Consider the following 20,276-nt stretch of genomic DNA (forward strand, 5'->3'; position numbering starts at 1 on the left):
CGCTGTGCCCGCAATGACGTCACACATAATTTGGCGGGACTTGAATAATCCCCGAGAAGATCTAGAAAATTGTCAACATTGAAGGGCAGATTAATGGTTATCAAAGTACAAATATCCAAAATCAGTTCAGTAACGGTTTTCAAGGGGACAATATTTACTCAAATTGATGGTTTTGGATGATGGGGGAAACTCGTGTCACAGGCTCCTTAAGTGAGAGTGAAAACACAAGGTAAGTTTAAAATAGGTCAGCAATGTCCCATCCTATAGGTTGCTAGATGTATCTAACCCTTTCTCCTGTCTCCCTCTCTCAGCACAAGAACCCCAGGGGGATTCAATGGAGCCTGAAGACCTGCAATGAGACCCTCACCACTGAGTCTCAACTCCCAGAGTTCTGCAAGCCTCTCCCTGTTCCTTATTTTTATCAAACAGACATTAAGCTTCCCAATGGTGTGGTCTTCGTTTTGTGAAAAATATGATTAGGCCTACCTCACATACGCTGTTGTTGTCTTTTGTGATAGTTAAATTGCTCCTGCTGACTTGAGCCAGCCATTCTTTCCTCTTCTCTGTGTCAGTGGGGAAACCGTACATTCATACTCCTTTCTCTGAGCGCTTGGAGCATCCCCTGGCAGCAAAGCAAACCATGGCGGAGACTATATGCCAGGACAACACGAAGGAAAAGGCACAGACAAACTGCATGATATGCTATTCAATGTTATTGAATTCCATTTATTTACATCCATGTTCCTAAAACAACAGACCATCATCATCATGCTGCTGCTGCTAGTCCTTTGACTCATTGTGCTGTCAGTTGACAATCATTGATAGGCGCCTGTTGGTCTCCTGTCCTACGGGCAAAAACTGTTTCTCTTCAAAATATTGACAAAAAGGCGGGAAAATAAGGGTAGGCTGCAAGCCGCTGCAAGCACACACACACAGCAGCAGCAGCCCTCTACTTGCTACAAACTTAAATATGAAAATGTTCAAATATGCACACCACATAACACTTCATCTCAGCTTGTACAGTACGCTCAAAGGTATAGATTGCGCAATAATTTATGGTTATTGGTGAAGTGCAGGTATATTGTCATTCAAGAGAGAATACGATGTGTAGTTCTTTTGGAAAACATGTTTTTCTTTTAGCCTATTTACCTCTTTAACATAAATAATACATTACATTGACACATGCATTATTTGTGATTAAAATAATGGTTGTTGGTAATGTATTAGCGACCCCCATAGATGTATGATGGATTTCACTGCTTTCCTAGGAGCTCAGAGCCCTCCTTATGGGAGTATTGCCAACTCCATAGTAAGGAAAGTAGCTATTGGCTGTCCGAAAAGTCACCAGAAGTCCCTTAATGACGTCATTGCCTAATTTGCATATTGGCGGCTGTAGGAGAGCATGGGAGAGAGGAGTAAAGAAAAACTGTCAAGGAGTAAATGGTAAATCCAGACGACAGTAGATCAGAAATGTCTCCATTAGAAAAAGTAGAAATAGTTTTTAGTAGAAATCTCCCTTACAATAAAGGCAGTATGCCCGTGTGTCATCTCCAATAAATGGCTTCAACCATCCTTTAAACTCAGGGTTTGATTCCCACTCCTCTCTGTACTTTTGTGAATACAGTTTAGACTGTGACATGATGACCTGCGTGGATGGTTAGCTTGTCACAGAGAGAGACACACACACACACACACAGTGGACGAGGTGATTAAGTGACTGAGGCTGTGTGAGTCAAAGCAAAGCAAAGGCAGTTATGTATTATAGTGTGACAGTGAAGAAACATTTACATTTAAATCCTGCTCAAAACCAGGACGGCTTGGCAGTTGGCGCATGCGCAATTCATTTGCAGTCTCGACGCGGAGAGTGCGGCTTTCTCTTCTCCTCCTCTCTGCTCTGACTGCAGCTGAGCTGTTGCGAGTGGCAACTGTGAGTCTGAGCGCCTGTGAGTACTATGGGAGGGCAAAGGGGCTCACGGAAGCACCCGCGGCTTGTTAACTGCTGAACAAAATATGTGAGTCTCCTAACACCAGAAAAGTGCCTAATAACACCATTACAAGTCGTTAGATTAGTCGTTAGTCGCTTTTGACAAAAATAAGTAGCCGGAGGATTTGGAAAACCGCCGAATTTAACGAGAAAGTCGCCAAGTTGGCAACAGCTCCACACAACTAGGTTTCTGCAGAATCTCAGAAGACGTTTCATATTTCTCCCGATTTCTGACAAAATCAGATTTACTCAGGACTGTTTCCACTCGGACTTTAATACAGCTACACCATTGTTTGGTTTCCATGGTAACACGTCTCTTTAGTAGCGCGTGCAACTGAAAGTCTGACAGGGTGAGGCAGATAGTCACAGAAAACAGAATAAGAATCAGGCCGCAAGGCATTGCACTTAGTACTACAATAAGCATGTTAATGTTAATCTAACTGCTCCGGCGATAAACTAGCGTCATATGATGCTCTACAGTTGATTTGACATATGACACTGACAGAGACAGAAGGAGAATCAGATGCAAAGAGGCTGCAACCACTACGGTAGGTACGGTAAGCTTGATAGATTATGAGTATTATCAGGTTTTTATGCATGTGTTTCATTCAGTCGTGTAATGACAGCAAACTCATTTTAATAGGTGAGCTGACAGTTTTCTTTTGACTTTATCTTAATAATTTCACAACCGAAATTAGGTATCTCCTATTTGCTACCGTTTTAGTTTAAGTTAACTGTAACCGGCTGTGTCTGACTCTGCGTTGTGTTGTGTAGAAAGACGACGACCCAGACGTGTAGCTTCATTCAGGATGTACATTTATTTTCACTCCTGACGAAACAGCGACAGAAAGAAAACATTTCTCCAGTCAGTACTCTCTTTAACGTGCCCATTGCATAAAGTCGACACTAAAACACGGAAATTGCTTCTGGCTGAAGAGCCGCCTACCTCTCCCACAGAGATCAGTATCAAAAGGGGAGAACGATGCATGAACCCCGCGAAAAAAAGGGGAACAGTGTCACATGCATAAGGAACGTAGGGGTACACGCTAAAATTATAGTTCCACATACTGATGTGAGTCCTACTGCGTCAGGTATTAACACAAGATGAAACAAGAATAAACACAGATTTTGTGTAATTATATAGACATATTTACATAATATATTATATACAAATGAGACATAACTGTCCCTGTTACACTCACCCCGCTAGAATTATGCAAAATTCTGGGTCGCAAAACAATCCACATATAAACACACTGGCCATTACAACAAGCAACAAAACCATATGAAACAGCAATAAGAGCTTCCTACCTAAAGGATAAGAGAATGAGGGACTCGCTTGGGCCCAGCAAGAACCCACAGTACTCTACAGACAAGGTGAGGTGCAGTTTACACCCCACACCCTGGCCAAACGATGTGGATGAGCGAAAAATAAAATAAAAAAAGGCTCAATACAGCAGTATATCACCAGAGCACAAATAATGGCTAACACGCCACATTTCACACATTAATAACAGCACGCGGCCTTATCTCAACCCTCAAGAAGGGACTCAAGTTGTGCCATGGACTCAATGAAGCGGCGCACAGGTCTAATGACTCTGCCGAATCGTGAGGTAACCTGGCCATCTACATGTGATGCTTGACGCTTATTGGCAGGGGGCCGTTGTGGCAGAGGAGCTGGGAAAGCCATTGGGGTCTCTACAGCAGTTGCAGGGTCACTAGAAACGGGGGTGACCAACACAGAAGGAGGTGGTGGGTGGTCTGGATGAACAGAGTCATCAAAAGGGGACTGCTCAAGGACCCATGAGGCGGTGCGGCCATCCTCCCCGTCAACATCCGAGAGGGAACCAGCTAGGGATGGCCCAGCTGTTGCAGCTGCTGTGTCTAACTCGGACACCTCTGTCCCATGCCAATCAGATGCCGGAGCGGTATCGGTCATGCTAGGGGTAGGTGCGGGCACAGGAGCATCATCTTCACCATCCGAGGCCTCCTCCAGCGGAAGGAAGTTGACTTGCAGCAGCAGGTTTCGGTGAACAACACGCTCATGTCCCTCTGGATCCCTGATCCGGTAGATATGGAGGGCTGGTTTTGAGGCCACCACAGTGTGCACAACAGGCATCCACTTGTCAGAAAGCTTGCATTTTCCCTTGGCGCCTTTGTTCGCCAGCAGCACCTGGTCACCGACAGACAGAGGTTGGCCCCTGACCCGTTTGTTATACTGGTCACTCTGATGTCTCTGCTCCGCTGTGCAGTTTTTCTGGGCCAGTGCCATGGCACAGTGCAGGTCTTCCAAGAGGGATTTCACGTAGGCATTGTAGTCACACACAGTCACATCATGAAGTACATTCCTGAACAGAAGGTCCACTGGCAGCCTTGGGATTCTCCCGAACATCAAATAGAAGGGCGCGAACCCAGTGGTCTCATGGACAGTGCAATTGTACACGAAAGTCATTGTCTGTATTATCTGCGGCCACTTCTGTTTGGAGCGAAGTGGTAGAGACCTCAACATGTTGCCCAGGGTGCGGTTGAACCTCTCTGTGCCGCCGTTCCCCATAGGGTGGTAAGGTGTGGTGTGGGACTTGTCAACCCCTGACAACTGCAAGAGCTCAGCAATCAGCTCACTTTCAAAGTTTGCTCCCTGGTCAGAATGAAGGCGCTGAGGGAAGCCATAAACACAGAAAAAGTTGTCCCACAGCTTCTTGGCTACTCTCTTAGCTGTCTGATCCTGGCAGGGGAAAGCATGTGCCAACTTTGTATAGTGATCGGTGATCACAAGAACATCCACAGACTTGTTGTGACGGTCTTCAGCTGACCAGAAGTCGATGCACACAAGCTCCAGAGGGGCAGAGGTCTTAATGCTCTCCAGTGGGGCTCTTGCGGAAGGTTCAGGAGTCTTGCTGAGAACACATCTGTGGCAGTGCTTCACATGATTGCGGACATCCTTCTCCATGTCGTACCAGAAGAAACGCTGGCGGGCCAGAGACAGTGTGCGGGGCTGACCTTGATGGCCAGCATGGTCGTGAACACCAGATAATGCATCTGCCTTTAGCGACTCCGGCACCACGAACTGGGACCTCTTCTGTCTAGTCAAGGGATCTTTCGTGACCCTGTAGAGGACGCCATTCAGAAGAGTCAGTTTATCCCACTGCTTCAAGACTCTCAGAGTCGGCTGACTCTCATTGTAGCGTTCCCGTCTGGAAGGCCTGCGCTTCCTGTCGACATAGAGAGCGACCCTGGAAATTACTGGGTCCTGTTGCTGGTGTGACTGCAGCTCAGAAAGAGATAGGGAATGCAACGTGTCCTGGCCAGGTGGTTCAAAGGTGGTGAGGTGATCAACCAGGGAGGCTGCACGCTCCCTAGGAGCAGAGTCCCACTCGTCCAAGGAGGAAAGAAGAGAAGAGACCTCATCCTCAGACATTGAACCTTCAATGGCGTCAGAGTGAGATGGACCCTCCAGTGACTGTGGTTGGCAGGTGAGGCGGAAGGCATCTTGCACAGACCCATCACTGACGTCACAGACCTGGTCCAGTAGCTCCAAGTAGGGTTCACGCAGCAACCGTTCCCTCAAAGGTTTCACGAAAGGGTCTCTGCTGAGGGCATCCGCCACCACGTTCAACCTGCCGGGAATATGTTTGATTTCGAAGGAATACGGAGCCAACTTAGCAACCCACCGCTGCTCACAGGCGTCAAGTTTCGGCTTGGTCATGATATATGTGAGAGGATTGTTATCTGACCAGACGGTGAATCTGTGACCCTTGAGCCAGTGGCTAAACTTCTCACAAACCGCCCACTTTAGAGCCAAGAACTCCAGTCTGTGTGCAGGATAATTGAGCTGGCTGCGACTGAGAGTTTTGCTTGCAAAGGCGATGGGTCTTGCCTTCTCCTCACCAGCAGAAATTTGGGACAGTACAGCACCCAGACCATCAAGGGAAGCATCGGTGGAGAGGATGAAAGGCCTATCAAAGTCTGGATGTGCCAGCACCACGCTGTTGAGGAGTGCGTGTCTCAGATCATCAAATGCCTTCTCACAGGCAGGGGTCCAATCCTGAGGAGTCAGTTCTCGAAAGGTGCCAGCTCTTCTCCGACCGAAAGAGCCCTTGGCTTTCCTCTTCTGCCCTGCAGTTAAGGCGTAGAGTGGCTTTGCGATGGAAGAACAGCCAGGAATGAAGTGTTGATAATACAGCACCATCCCGAGGAAAGACCTGACCTTCCGCTGAGATGGGGTGCAACCGTCGTCGTTCATGAGATCCTCCTTCCCGAAAGCTGAGATGACCCTCACCTTCTCTTGGTCGACTGAGACGCCACTGCTGTCTATCACGTGACCCAGAAACCCCACAGTCCTGCGAAGGAAGTAGCACTTCTTCTGAGACAGCTTCAGGTTGTTGGCTCTGAGCCGCGAGAAGACAGTCTCCAGCCGTTTCAGGGCTTCCTCCTCGGATGGAGCAAAGACAAGCAGGTCGTCCAAATAACAGAGGAGGCTGGAGAAGTTCAAATCACCAAACACACTCATCATCATCCGCATAAAGGACGCGGGACTGTTGCAAAGACCTTGGGGAAGTCTGTTGTACTCATACAGGCCTAAGGGTGTTGTGAATGCCGAGTACTTCCTGTCAGACTCATGGAGGGGGATGTTGTAGAACCCCGATGTGAGATCCATGGTGCTGAAAAAGGCGTTTCCACCAAGGGCAGCAAGACAGTCGGCCTGGTGAGGCAGCGGGTGGGCGTCCTTGACGGTCTTGGCATTAAGCCAGCGAAAGTCAGTGCAGATCCTTAACTCTCCTGACTTCTTCCAGACAAGGACCAGCGGCGATGCATACTCACTGACTGATTTACTGATGATGCCTTTCAACTCCATCTCAGACAGCACCTCTCTCAGTTTGTGATAGTGTGCTGGAGGGACACGGCGATAGGGTAGCCTGAAGGGGTGATCATCAGTGAGATGAATCCGGTGGACGAACTCTTTCGCTTCCCCACAGTCCAGCTTGTCTTTGGAGAAGACATCCTGGTAAGTGAGCAACAGTTCAGAGAGTCTCTTTTTCCATTCATCTGACACCGCACAGCCTTCGAGGTCGATGTCTGCCAATCCACAGTCTTTAAGCTGCTGAGTGTGGGTAGAGCTGGCATCTGAGTTGGGAGGAGGGTCAGCTGCCTGACTGGTCTGTGGCCTATTCACACCCTGAGAGAGGGGAAGGTCTTCCATCGCGACACAAGTAAACACATCGGCCACTTTAGCATTGCGGCGTAGTGTCACGGGACTCTTGGTTGGGTTAAGGACCTTCATAGGGACCCAACGATCTCCCCACATGGGTGCCACAACCCGTCCCACAATAATGTCTTTGGGGGCTGAACGGGAGGAGGTGGGCTCCACAATGACAGTGCTCCCAGGGGACACAGGAACACTGCCAGGTAGCTTTCCCCACACCAGATACTCCTTCTGTGGTGCTAGAGTGATAGCTTGCCGTAGCTTGACCGTGCCAACCTTGTCAGGCAGTTCAGGACCAGACCAACGAGTGATGCAGCTGAGCAACTGAAGAAACTGCTCACAGTCGGGGTCTGAGGTGTTGGACTGGATGAGCTCCCAGTACTTCTCATCAGACTTCATCCTCTGTAATATGGGCCTGATGACGTTGCTACCAATAATGAGTTCGTCTCTCTGCCCTGGGACAAGGAAAGTTGGCACAATGAATTTAGAACCGTAAACCTCAATCTCCAGGTCATAGATACATCTGGGTTGTGTCATAAGGCCACCACAGCCAACTAGGACCACCTTCTCTGGCACAGGCTGAGGACAAGGGAGGACACCAGCAGCTCTAAGATTGGACTCTGCCTCTTCGCTGAGTGTGCATGACATGCTCCCTGAATCAAGCATCCCCCTTAAAGTTGACTGACCCCCTACTAACACTGGGGTATAAAACAAGTCATTGGCTCCTTCAACTCTATGTGAACCCACAGCAATCACAGTTTTGTCATCAGGAAGATTACTACAGCAGTTCACATATGTTGATCTTAAGTCATTTTCCTCACTGAGGGTGTCACTAGTGCCGCCCATGCTATCCCTCTCACTGCACGGGCGGGCTAGTTTAAACCAGCATTGGAGGGAGAAGGTGGCATGGCTGAGGAAGGAGAGGCCTGTGGGCACTGATTTCTTATGTGACCAGGACTGAAGCAGTTAAGGCATAATCTGTAAAGCCTGCAGTGTGCATGGGTTGAATGGTCCCTGGAGCCACAAACCTTGCATGGAAAGGACTCAGATGCCTGCTGGTAACGGGGTCGACCATTCTGACGGTGGACTTGTTGGTGGTTGCCTGGCTGACCATTCTGACGGTGGGCTTGTTGGTGGTTACCTGGCTGATGGTAGTCTGGCCTTTGACTGGTTGTAAGGGAAGCGTTGCACATAGCCAGAACTCTGTCAAACATTGCAACTACCTGTTGAACACCAGCGTCGGTAGTAGGTGGGTTGACGGTGGTAGGGGCTGGGTCAGAGACAGCAGAGAGAGGCAGGGATAAGGGGGACACTTGGGGACTCACCCTAGCATGGTCTGGCTGAGGCTGACTGTAAGCAAGGGCAGTGGCCGGTAGAGAGTTGGGAGGGGGGTCTGGTTGGTGCGCTAATGAGGCCTGAGACATCCCCAGATTGACAGGGCGAAAAGAATCAGTCACAGGGCTTTGACTATAAACTGACAGACCCACCACATTATGAGACTGCGCTGCTGTTTTTCTCACATTTCTCATATGGGCGTCCAGACGCTCCTGAACCTCAGCCGTGGTCCACCGCTCAGGTGCCTTCAGTTGGAATGATATGGCGAGACTGGGGTCAGGACAGTGATTAATGAACATCAAGACCACTTCTGCACTGGGGTCATCTACACATTTACCTCGCCTCCGGAGGCACTCGTCCGCAGCATCTATTGACTTGTTAAGGCGTATCCAATAGTCCATAGCACTTTCACCAGCACGTGGAACAGTGCCGTAAAAATCTTTCATGGGCAAGTTAGAGTATGACAGCTCACTAAAGTTACCCTTTAATATGTCAAACACAGCTGTGGGCAGGTCGGTCGCACTCAAGTCAGGTCGGCTGCGGATTGACACTTTCACCACATCCCTGGCTTTACCTGTTAGTCTTGACATAATCAGATCAAACCTTTCTACGTGAGTGTCACATTTCACTCTATTCAGGTAACATCTCATCATGTCCTCCCATTCATGAATAGAAAATACATCAGCACGATCACCCCTGAAGTAAGGCGGAGCCTTGGTGTCTGACTGCACCACAACCTTCAATTGAGACAAATCAGCCTGGTGGGACGGGTGTGGATTGGTGGGAGACTGAGGCTGGGCAGCACTGGGCTGGTGCATGGTGCTTGATATGTTCTCACCTATCTGTTTAGCCAAACTTGTTATCATTTCCCCAAAAGCTTCAACAGATACTACTTGTGTAAGTTTACGGTCTGGCTGCATAATAGGTGTGGAGCTTGCAGCAGGTGTTAATGTCGGGTTGAAATCACTAGCGAACCCAAATCTTTCACTACCTTTAAGTCGCTGGCCCCTCCCCAACCCAAATGTGACATCATGCCCACTAACATCCATATTGTTAATGACAACAACAAAAAAATCCCACAAAGCAATCAAAACACAGTTTAAAGCCACCCACAAGAGATAAAACACTAAAATAAAATAAAATGATAAAACACAGATAGACAGATATACTCAGTGGTAAGTGTCCTCTCAGACTCAGTGCATCTCTCAATTTGAATATGTACACTGTCCCTTTAACGCACCTGCCGTCGCAGCAAGAGAGGGGGAAAAAAAAAAAAAAAAAAGAGGAAAAAAAAAAAAACACACACTCCAGTCTTTCCTTCTTCCCGCCGGTGGGCAGCAGCTTTACCCCGGGGACCAGACGGCGCTGGTCGCGGATACAACGGGTCGTCACGGCACCAAGTGTAACCGGCTGTGTCTGACTCTGCGTTGTGTTGTGTAGAAAGACGACGACCCAGACGTGTAGCTTCATTCAGGATGTACATTTATTTTCACTCCTGACGAAACAGCGACAGAAAGAAAACATTTCTCCAGTCAGTACTCTCTTTAACGTGCCCATTGCATAAAGTCGACACTAAAACACGGAAATTGCTTCTGGCTGAAGAGCCGCCTACCTCTCCCACAGAGATCAGTATCAAAAGGGGAGAACGATGCATGAACCCCGCGAAAAAAAGGGGAACAGTGTCACATGCATAAGGAACGTAGGGGTACACGCTAAAATTATAGTTCCACATACTGATGTGAGTCCTACTGCGTCAGGTATTAACACAAGATGAAACAAGAATAAACACAGATTTTGTGTAATTATATAGACATATTTACATAATATATTATATACAAATGAGACATAACTGTCCCTGTTACATAACAACTGGAGCAAATTAATAAAGCTGCTGGATCTATCAGGTTTTATGCAGTGTTGTATGACAATATTCGATTTAACTGATGTAGGTAACGTTTAATGCAGGGATAAGGGGCCGTACAAATGCAAGGTTTTTTTTAGCGCGTCCGCCGCTATTTTGCAGATGTTTGAGCGCAATGAGGCGCGCCCGTTTTTTTTTTTAGCTTGTGCGGTGCCGCTCTTTGGTCTGTTTGAGCCTTGAGCGCAATGAGACAGACGCGCGAGGGCTTTTTAGCGCGTGTCGTGCAGCTCTTTTGCGGATGCTTGTAATGAGGCAGACGTGGCTTAGCATTGCTAAGCGACCATATCAAGCTAACTGCAGCTTCAGCTCTTTTTCAAAGTGTGGTATTTTTAAGGTTTCATTCAAATATTGTCCGTGGACTGTGTTTTACCCATAGGTTTTACCTAAATAACGCCGCTTTGTATGTGTTTGTGTCTGTGTGTGCAGGAGATCATCACTTAATACAGGAACAGAGGATATTAACTACAGGTAAACACTACAATTACTATACACACGACTAGGGGATCATGAGATAAGTCATACATGTTAAAACAGTGCAATATAAACATTTTGATTAATTACTAATTCATACAGGATTAATTATTTTGTGCATGAAGTTCATTGTGTGACTAATTCTCCAACTTTGAATTTCAGATTTCCAAGTTGTTGGGGAGTGGCCAGATGTATCGATGAAAGCCAGCGGCTCAAAAGTACAGTAAGTATCCTTCACGTCTCCAAATAAGTCAAAGATTAATTGAGTAGGATTTGTCAGTTAAGGCGAGACACTACAGGTGAATAGGGTATTTTTCTTAACTTAAAGATATCAGCAAGACATTTCTCTAGTTAATTACTTGCAATAAGGCAATTGTTTTTTGTAATACAATTTTTCTGAAATAGTTTGTTTGAATATACAAATGATGAAATATGTGCATATGTTAACACATTTCAAGAACACTTTTCTGAATATTGGATAAAGCCAGGTTCAAAATTATTTTGTTTTGTTTTTAGGTATAAAATCTTATATAATTCAGGCTATGAATGATGTATGAAAAAACCCTTATGTAAAAGCCTTCAGAATATTGATAGGAATATAACTGGAAAGTTTGGTGTATGTAAGTGTACATTAAAGCATGGAGACATGTCACAGTAGAGACACTATATACTGATATACACATGAACATCAGCAGGAGAGGACTCTTTAAAGTAGAGAAACTACATACTGATATACACCTGAACATCAGCAGGAGAGGACTCTTTAAAGTAGAGACACTACATACTGATATACACCTGGGGCCGTATTCACAAAGGATCTTAGGGCTAAAAGTAGCTCCTAACTGGCGAATTTAGGAGAAACTCCTAAACATAATGGGTGTGTCAGTCTTACATTTAGGACTCCTAATTTTATTCACTAAGAGCAATTCATAAACTATTTTAGGCCTAAAAGTAGCACCTAAGTTTAGGAGAGCTTAAAAGTCCTCGAGAGGACTCCTAACTCAGTAAGACCTATTCACAAAGAATCTGAAAATGGCTGCGAGACGAAATGTTTTGGAGACAATGGAAGACTGTGAATTGATCAAGAGATATAGGCTAAATCGTGAGGGTATCAAACTTGTTGTGGAATTAGTGCGGGATGCAATAAATATCCCCGACTAACAGGAATAACCCGATTAGTCCGGAAATAAAATGTTTGGCAACACTACGATATTTAGCAACAGGGAAAATGCAACTTTGCAATGCCGACGATTTAGGAATATCGCAACCATCAGTCAGCCGTGCCATAAACCAAACCATCAACGCGCTCTCTAGACCACATATCATCCAACAGTTTATCCGGTTTCCTTTGGACAATCAGCAACTACACAGGATCAAAGCCAACTTCATGGCAATTGCAGGCATGCCCGGTGTGGTCGGTGCTATTGACGGGACGCACATACAAATAATTGCGCCATCAAAAGATGAGGACGTGTTCGTCAATAGAAAGAAAGTACATTCCATCAACACGCAGATTGTTTTCATTCATCATGATAGGGGGACTTGAACGGCGGTATGGGCTGTTATTGAAAGTGTTTAAGTGCTGGAAATATGCTCATTGGATAATAGTTTGCAGGGTGCTTTTAATTGCCTCCTTGATTTAATGCAATTTACGTATTTGTATTGTTTGCTCTCTCTCTTTAACGTGCATATACAACGTCATTATCGTGGTCTGCACAAACTTGTCACCATGCGTGTATTCTGCTGACTGCACTGTCCATAACTATTTGATAGGAATACATTTCTAGCCTAGGCTATTTCCTTGTTTTTCTGTGATTTAGTGGGCTCGTTTGTGGGATGTTGCGGATGAGTTTCACCGAGACCGCGTGCTCTGAACAACTAATCACCGTACTGACCGCTTCTAAACTCATGCACGAGAATCAACGTAATCCATAGCAACGGCGCGTCACTCTTAGTTCACTCTTAGTGATTTAACTCTTAGTATGAGTAGGTCTCAGCGGCTTTGTGATTAACTTTTAAGAAAAAAGTCCTACGTAAAATGTTTTAGCGCGAGTTAGGAGCACTCCTAGCGGTAAGATAAAATGCTTTGTGAATACGGCCCCTGAACATCAGCAGGAGAGGACTCTTTAAAGTAGAGACACTACATACTGATATACACCTGGGGCCGTATTCACAAAGCATTTTATCTTACCGCTAGGAGTGCTCCTAACTCGCGTTAAAACATTTTACGTAGGACTTTTTTCTTAAAAGTTATTCACAAAGCCGCTGAGACCTACTCATACTAAGGATAAATCACTAAGAGTGAACTAAGAGTGACGCGCCGTTGCTATGGATTACGTTGATTCTCGTGCATGAGTTTAGAAGCGGTCAGTACAGTGATTGGTTGTTCAGAGCAGGCGGTCTTGGTGAAACTCATCCGCAACATCCCACAAACGAGCCCACTAAAACAAGGAAATAGCCTCGGCTAGAAATGTATTCCTATCAAATAGTTATGGACAGTGCAGTTAGCAGAATACACGCATGATGACAAGTTTGTGCAGACCACGGTAATGACGTTGTATATGCACGTTAAAGAGAGAGAGCAAACAATAAAAATACGTAAATTGCATTAAATCAAGGAGGCAATTAAAAGCACCCTGCAAACTATTATCCAATGAGCATATTTCCAGCACTTAAACACTTTCAATAACAGCCCACACCGCTGTTCAAGTCCCCCTATCATGATGAATGAAAACAATCTGCGTGTTGATGGAATGTACTTTCTTTCTATTGACGAATACGTCCTTATCTTTTGATGGCGCAATTATTTGTATGTGCGTCCCGTCAATAGCACCGACCACACCGGGCATACCTGCAATTGCCATGAAGTAGGCTTTGATCCTGTGTAGTTGTTGATTGTCCAAAGGAAACCGGATAAACTGTTGGATGATATGTGGTCTAGAGAGTGCGTTGATGGTTTGGTTTATGGCACGGCTGACTGATGGTTGCCATATTCCTAAATCGTCGGCATTGCAAAGTTGCATTTTCCCTGTTGCTAAATATTGTAGTGCACATGTGCAGAATAGACTATTCTAACCGGCGTGTGTCCTGGCAACCCTGTCTCCTAAAAATTACGTTCCCAAAGAACTAAACTGCATTCTCAATTACGTTTAGTTAGAAATGTATTTTTGCAACGATTCCAGGGATGCCTGACTTGAGTTTCTAACACCAGGGAAAGTGGAAAAAGTGCCCCAAATCAGCGTCTTAATTTACCCAGGGCCTAGTGCTTGGCTTTCGGCATGAAAATTCAGGAAACTCCCCTGAGCATTTTAGTAAATATCTCAACTTTGGAGAGGGCATCCGAGAGGAGTTGGGGGACAAACGACACATCAAATCACATCTCCACATCAAGCCGAAGCTAACTAGAATACTCTTGACTTCTTAGCATGCGGGGAAATTGGCGTGCTCTATCACCACAAGAGCGAGAGTGAAAGCGGCTTAACGGAAGGCTTTTTCCCGTTTTAAGCCGTAACGTTTGACATTCGGAGCAGCAGAGGGATGAATCTGCATGTACTCTTCGAGACGATTCCAACGACACCAAGCTCAAAGCTGTCGGACCTTCCTTTGTGCCGTCTAGAGTATTGAGAGCCATGAAAACATGACCTTTAACCTTAGTTTGCGACCTGGTTGAAGGTCACAGCGGCCCCAAAGACTAAATGAAAAACAGGTATAAAATACTATATGACATTAACACAACAGTTGTTAAAAATAACAAGAATACAGTTTGAAAGGGGAGTGATTTGTAAGATATCCATAAATAAAAATAAAATCTGTTTACAGTTCTGTTTCATATGGGTGTTGAGAGATGTATCCATAGATCTCTTAATGTTGCTCTGAGACACAGAGTTCAACATTTTATGACTGAGCATGCTGCTCTCAAAACATGCTCAGACATAAAAAGTTGAACTCTTTACTTAGAGTTTAAGCCTCGCCTAGCAAGCAAAGTTTCAATCACTCAATACTTTCATCAACACTACTCTGGATGATAAAGGATTACCAAACTCTCTCTCCCTCTTCACAATGTTTACAGGTTCGCAATGTTTATAGGTTTGAAATGTTTATAGGTTATTGCAATGCGTAATGTTATTTCTCTGAAAACACAAACATTTTTTATCTTATTTTATTTCTATACTATTCTAGCCTAAATTAGCTTCTACTTTTACCTGCATTTTGTAAACTGTCCTGTTTTGCACTTTTCCTGTCTTGTCCCTGCACCCTGTCCAATGTTGTCTTTATGTCAGTACCTACCAGCAACACATTTCTAGTATGTTGTAAAACTACATGGCGAATAAACAGATATTGTATCTTGTATCTTCCTCTAGGCCTACTGATTGCCTGCCTGGTGTTGACCAACGCGACGAGGTGTATTGCCTAAATCCTAAATCCAATCCACGGATTGCTTCCTAGTTGGAGGTAGGCCTAGTATGCAATACAGACCGTAGTTTAAAGACTGTGCATAACTGCAGTACCCAGCTCCAGTGCTTCCCTCCATGAAGTACTGAAGCTCAGACATTTGTTAACTGTGCAGCACACCTGAGATTAATCACTTCATCCAATACTGTTTGACAGTACATTTATGTGAGCTTACCTCTCTTGCTTCCCTGTGGTGGTTTTTTACTGCCTCTATTCCAGATTTGACATCCTCGTGATCCTGGTGTGCGTGCGCCTCGAGGAAATTGCTAGTGACTGTTCGAGTGTTGTTGCAGCTAAGGTAGTTAACATTTCGATATGATTGTGTGACTGCGGTCTCGTCTAAATGGGATGCTCAACTACCTGACTGAATGGCTACACCTTTACAATATGCTCATGTTCATAATCTGCATACAAACTGAAAAATTCCTTTTGTTGGTTGCCTTTGTAATTTCTCCTTTCTCTGGTCTCCTTTTTTCTAGGTCATCAGAGAGGCCAACCATCCTCTTCAGTGTCAGGCAGCCAGGCTAACCATCCTCTTCAGTGTCAGGCAGCCAGGCTAACCGTCCTGTTCATTGTCAGGCAGATTGAATTATGTTTGGGTAGGTAACTAGTTACCATGCACAACAATGTTCCACTGTAAATATATTGGATGTCAGCATGTGTCTGAGAAGGTGCATAACTTTGTTCAGCACACAAAGCTGCACAGTAATGCCCCCAATTTTCACTATCAGTGTGGGGTGCCTGACTGCTCACGGAGGTACAGAAAACACACAGCACTGAAATCGCATATATAGGCTGCATAAGTACTACCTGCAAGCTGCTCGGCCTATACCGCCTGACATATCAGCTCTACCACCTGACACATCCTTGAAATGTGTGCTTGAGGCTTGTGCATTTAAGTGTGACACTTTAGCCTCTCTTATTAAGCATTTGAAGACACACCTAAGGGGAGGAATGGAAACTAGATGCCCATTTAGAGGTTGTGATTGCAGGTTCACAAACGTGATGGCTTTTGCTTCACATATTAACAGGAAACATAGGCGTGCAGAGGATTCAGTTTTAGATGACTTGGTACTAGACAAGTCTATTACTACAGAGTCATTGCCAGAACCCATTCAGTCATCTTCAGAAGCTGCTGGTGAACATGATGATGAACATGATGATGAACCAGAAGTGCCATTAGTTGTGGACGAAACCCTTTTTTTACATAACCTTACACTTTTGTATTTGAAATTGCAATCTAAGCTACTCTTACCGGCAAGCACCATACAAACCATTATTGATGGCTTTCAAAGTGCTCATGAACTTGGTCTGTCTCATTCACTTAACATTCTGAGTGAGAAATTGAAGAAACTTGGAATCCCTCAGGCCACTATAAGCAGCATCATCGATGAACTGAACAGAGAGGATCTACTCACACTCTATAACAGGGGAAAACTCAGTACAGATGCAAAGAGGAAGGCTGCTTTTAAAGAGTGTTTCAACTATGTTCATCCCGTGCCTTTGCTCTTGGGCAATGATGAAAATGACAAAGAATGCTTTGCTCAGTATGTACCTATATATGAGACATTGGTGACACTGTTCAAAAATGAGTCTCTACAAGAACAGTATATCATGACACGTTTGCAGCCATCTACTGATGCTGTCTATCAGGATGTCAAGGATGGAGAAGGATTTTAAAGTAATCCAATGTTGAAAGCTGACCCTTCCTCACTTGGTTTGATACTGTACCAAGATGCCTTTGAGGTTGTGAACCCACTGGGCTCAGGGAAAAAAAAGCACAAGGTTTTAGCTGTTTACCTAACCCTGACTGACATCTTGCCTCACAATAGATCTTCTATAGAGCAGATGCAACAAACATGTATTTGTATGTCTGTACACAGAGGAAGGGATGGGTGGGGCAGAGAGAGCAGAACCTCTGATGGTGAGGACCTACGTCATCCTGCGGAGGTACCTCAACAGAATGCCTGCTCCAGCGATGTTGGAGGTCAAAGAGGAATGGCCTTTTCTCTTTTTTTCCGAGAGGGCTTTTCTCCCACTTTGGCCTCCTGACGGACGTCAACATACTTCAGAAGCTCCAAGAGGCCCTGGGTCAGAGAGGACAGACCATCCTGCATTTCTGCCAGAAACTGGACAACCCGAAGATCAGGGAAGTTCTGGCCAGCTATGATCCAGAGGGTTCGGAGAAGGCTGCCTGCATCCTCCAGCTCCTTATGGTCTACTTTAAGGAGCCTACGGAGAAACTGATGCTCAAAGTTGATATACGTTTTTTAAAATGTATTTAAAATGCTAAACGAGTGATTACATTAGGGGCGACTGAAGCTCAGTTGGTACAGCTGGTCTTTCATCGACCGTAGGGTTGGTGGTTCGAATCCTGGCTCTGACTGTCCGCATGTCGGAAGTATCCTTGAGCAAGACACTTAACCCCCAAATTGCTCCAAATGGGCCGAGCTGATCTGGGTTGAGCTGTAGTGCGCGGATTAGCTGTTGCCTTAGCATCACCCAGGCGGGGGCTGCACATTGGTTTACGGACGTCCATTTGTAAGCGCTTTGGGTGTCTTGAAAAGCGCTATATAAATGCAAGTCATTATTATTAGACCATTTATTATGTTCTGATTTACCTCTGACCAATGAACAATCTTCATCCTTGCATAATGTTAAATCTATGCTATTGTGTGTTACTTTGTTACAGACCTGTGCCACTGCTGCTGATGTAGTGAATACTGCAGCACTCCCAAGCACCCCCTGCTTGATCATTCAAGGTAATGTAATGTTCAGGGATGGGATTTTTCCTATTTATACAGGATTTCCTGCTTTTCTGACCTGAATGGCTAGACTTCACTGCTGCTTTTATTCTTGTTATATAATTTCTCTTAGGACATCCCTGTTCTGCTCCACCATCGATGAGGATAGGATACTGAATGGTTACTCTAAAGAGCTTAAGTGTTCCTTTGCATCGAGGGGAGAATCTGACTGAAGGCCTTCCATCTCTCCTGCACTCCATTCAAGTCCAGTCTGTGAAACGACACTTACGATACTCTGACACCACATGTTTCAGCGATTCGCGTTAGTTAAAATCTCTAGCCTGTTTCAATGATTCAGGGGTCTGACGAGTTGACATGTTCTCGTTCCAGCTGGGCTCGTAACCATCTACCCATAGAGGAATGAGGTTAAACCGTCTAGCCATAAAGGCAGAGGGAGGAGGGCTAGGGAGTTGCTTTGTCGTTCAGCCAGATTCTCCTATCTGCACAGGGACCTTTGATACTTTTACAGTGACTGTTAAGTAGCCTACCTCACTGATGGTGGAGTAGAAAAGTGCTGTCCACCTGAAGTGGAGGGTTCTGTGTAATGTCCTTGCATGCTCTGTACTGTATATTTTCCTGCTTTTTGGTCCTTGGCCAATCATGAATGTTACTCGGATCTGGTATGGACATCTCTAGCTCAAGTATTATTTTTGTTTTGATTGATTCTAGGAATGTACCTATCCACAATAACGCATGACGGGGCATCTGTTCATTTCAGGTGACACAATGAAGCCTTCTGGGTGGATGCTATCCATCGAGGGACAAGTGGTAATGGGCCCACACCCATTTTTTTTGCATGGGGTAGCTGCTTTATTCAGCAGCTACTATGTCTTCAACATCGAATATCCCGTTGGATCATGCACACTGGAGTTCATCCAAAGGTATTGTAACACTCAAACACATGATCAATGTCATCAGTAAGACTTATCATGCAAAGATGTGTTTCACTATCTGGCTATTAAGTCCATGCCTTTCTACAGAGGCCATAAAGTAGATTAAATGCTTTGAGTATGCAGCCTGTAACCAACTATGCGAATTGGGACCACACCATCACTTGATGTTGCTGGGCTATCTTGTTAAAAAATTTGACATAATGGTTTAATTCACATTTATAGTATGGCTTCAAAATTCGGATAAGTAAGTAAACCTTATGTTAGAGGTACCTGAGGCACTCTGCTAGGCTACAAATAATGTTATTGTGAGAGGATGATCCAACAGGTTTGGATTAGTAACAGTCGGTGTGGGAAAAGACACAGGTGAACACCTTGATAAATGCTGCCTGCAATACATGAGTCTAATTAAAACTGAAACTTATCTTTGCTTATTAACAGGTGCTTCTTGGGCATCAACCCGGAGAAAGGCTCAAAGGCAAAGAAGCGAAGCTCCATTAACCCTCATGTGAGCACCCTTCACCGGAAGCTGATAGACTTAGAATGGTCTGCATAGACTGCATGGTGTGCGGGGACAAGTCCAGTGGGAAGCATTACGGTCAGTTCACCTGCGAGGGATTATTTGTTTAAAGGATCCGTTAAGGGTTCATCTGTTTTTTATGGATAGTTCAGGTGAACTAGTTCATGTTCCTGTTTGTTTACTCTGTTTGTTTACTCTGTTGTTTATTTTGTCAATAAATATGCCAGTGGGCTTCCATTGATTTTACCTCATTTGTGCGTTTGTGTTGTTTTTACTTGTACAATAAGATTACGTGCATTTTTGTAGTGCAGCTTCAGTACTTCCAGGAGGAAGCTCACACTTTGGTTTCCTGTTAAACTTGGACAGGAAACCATTGTATGAGCTTCCTCCAGGAAGTACTGGAGTTGGGGATTACAGTTATGCACATGTATCATTGTAAATTCACAGTAAATTACTGGCTACTCCTGCATTACTTTCACAGTACACATTGTAAATTCACAGTAAATTACTGGCTACTCCTGCATTACTTTCACAATAGAAATGTAAAAGTACAGGCCCTTGTTGTAATGCATGTACAACAAAATGATGTAATTCCCCAGTAACATACTGTAATATCACAGTAATTGAAGCTGTGAAGTTACAGTATACAGTTGTACCTTTACAACAATGTATTGTAATATCATGGATGTGAAATTA

The 20,276-nt window shown here is 45.0% G+C and overlaps 1 long non-coding RNA gene across 5 annotated transcripts; it reads left to right on the forward strand.

Moving 5' to 3' along the window:
* Positions 1–1,909: 1,909 nt before the first annotated feature.
* On the forward strand, positions 1,910–19,831 carry LOC307025164. Of its 5 annotated transcripts, XR_013804082.1 has the most exons (10): positions 1,910–2,012; positions 10,870–10,911; positions 11,077–11,137; positions 15,276–15,366; positions 15,586–15,664; positions 15,846–15,965; positions 18,059–18,128; positions 18,244–18,790; positions 18,889–19,051; positions 19,502–19,831. It is a non-coding gene; the product is annotated as an uncharacterized lncRNA (long non-coding RNA). The 5 variants fall into 5 exon arrangements; XR_013804083.1 differs by lacking the exon at positions 18,244–18,790 and having other exon boundaries at positions 1,925–2,012; XR_013804084.1 differs by lacking the exon at positions 18,244–18,790 and having other exon boundaries at positions 1,929–1,943.
* Positions 19,832–20,276: the final 445 nt, after the last annotated feature.

The sequence above is a fragment of the Notothenia rossii genome, assembly GCF_949606895.1.
Source record: "Notothenia rossii genome assembly, chromosome: 11".
NCBI classification, from domain to species: domain Eukaryota; kingdom Metazoa; phylum Chordata; class Actinopteri; order Perciformes; family Nototheniidae; genus Notothenia; species Notothenia rossii.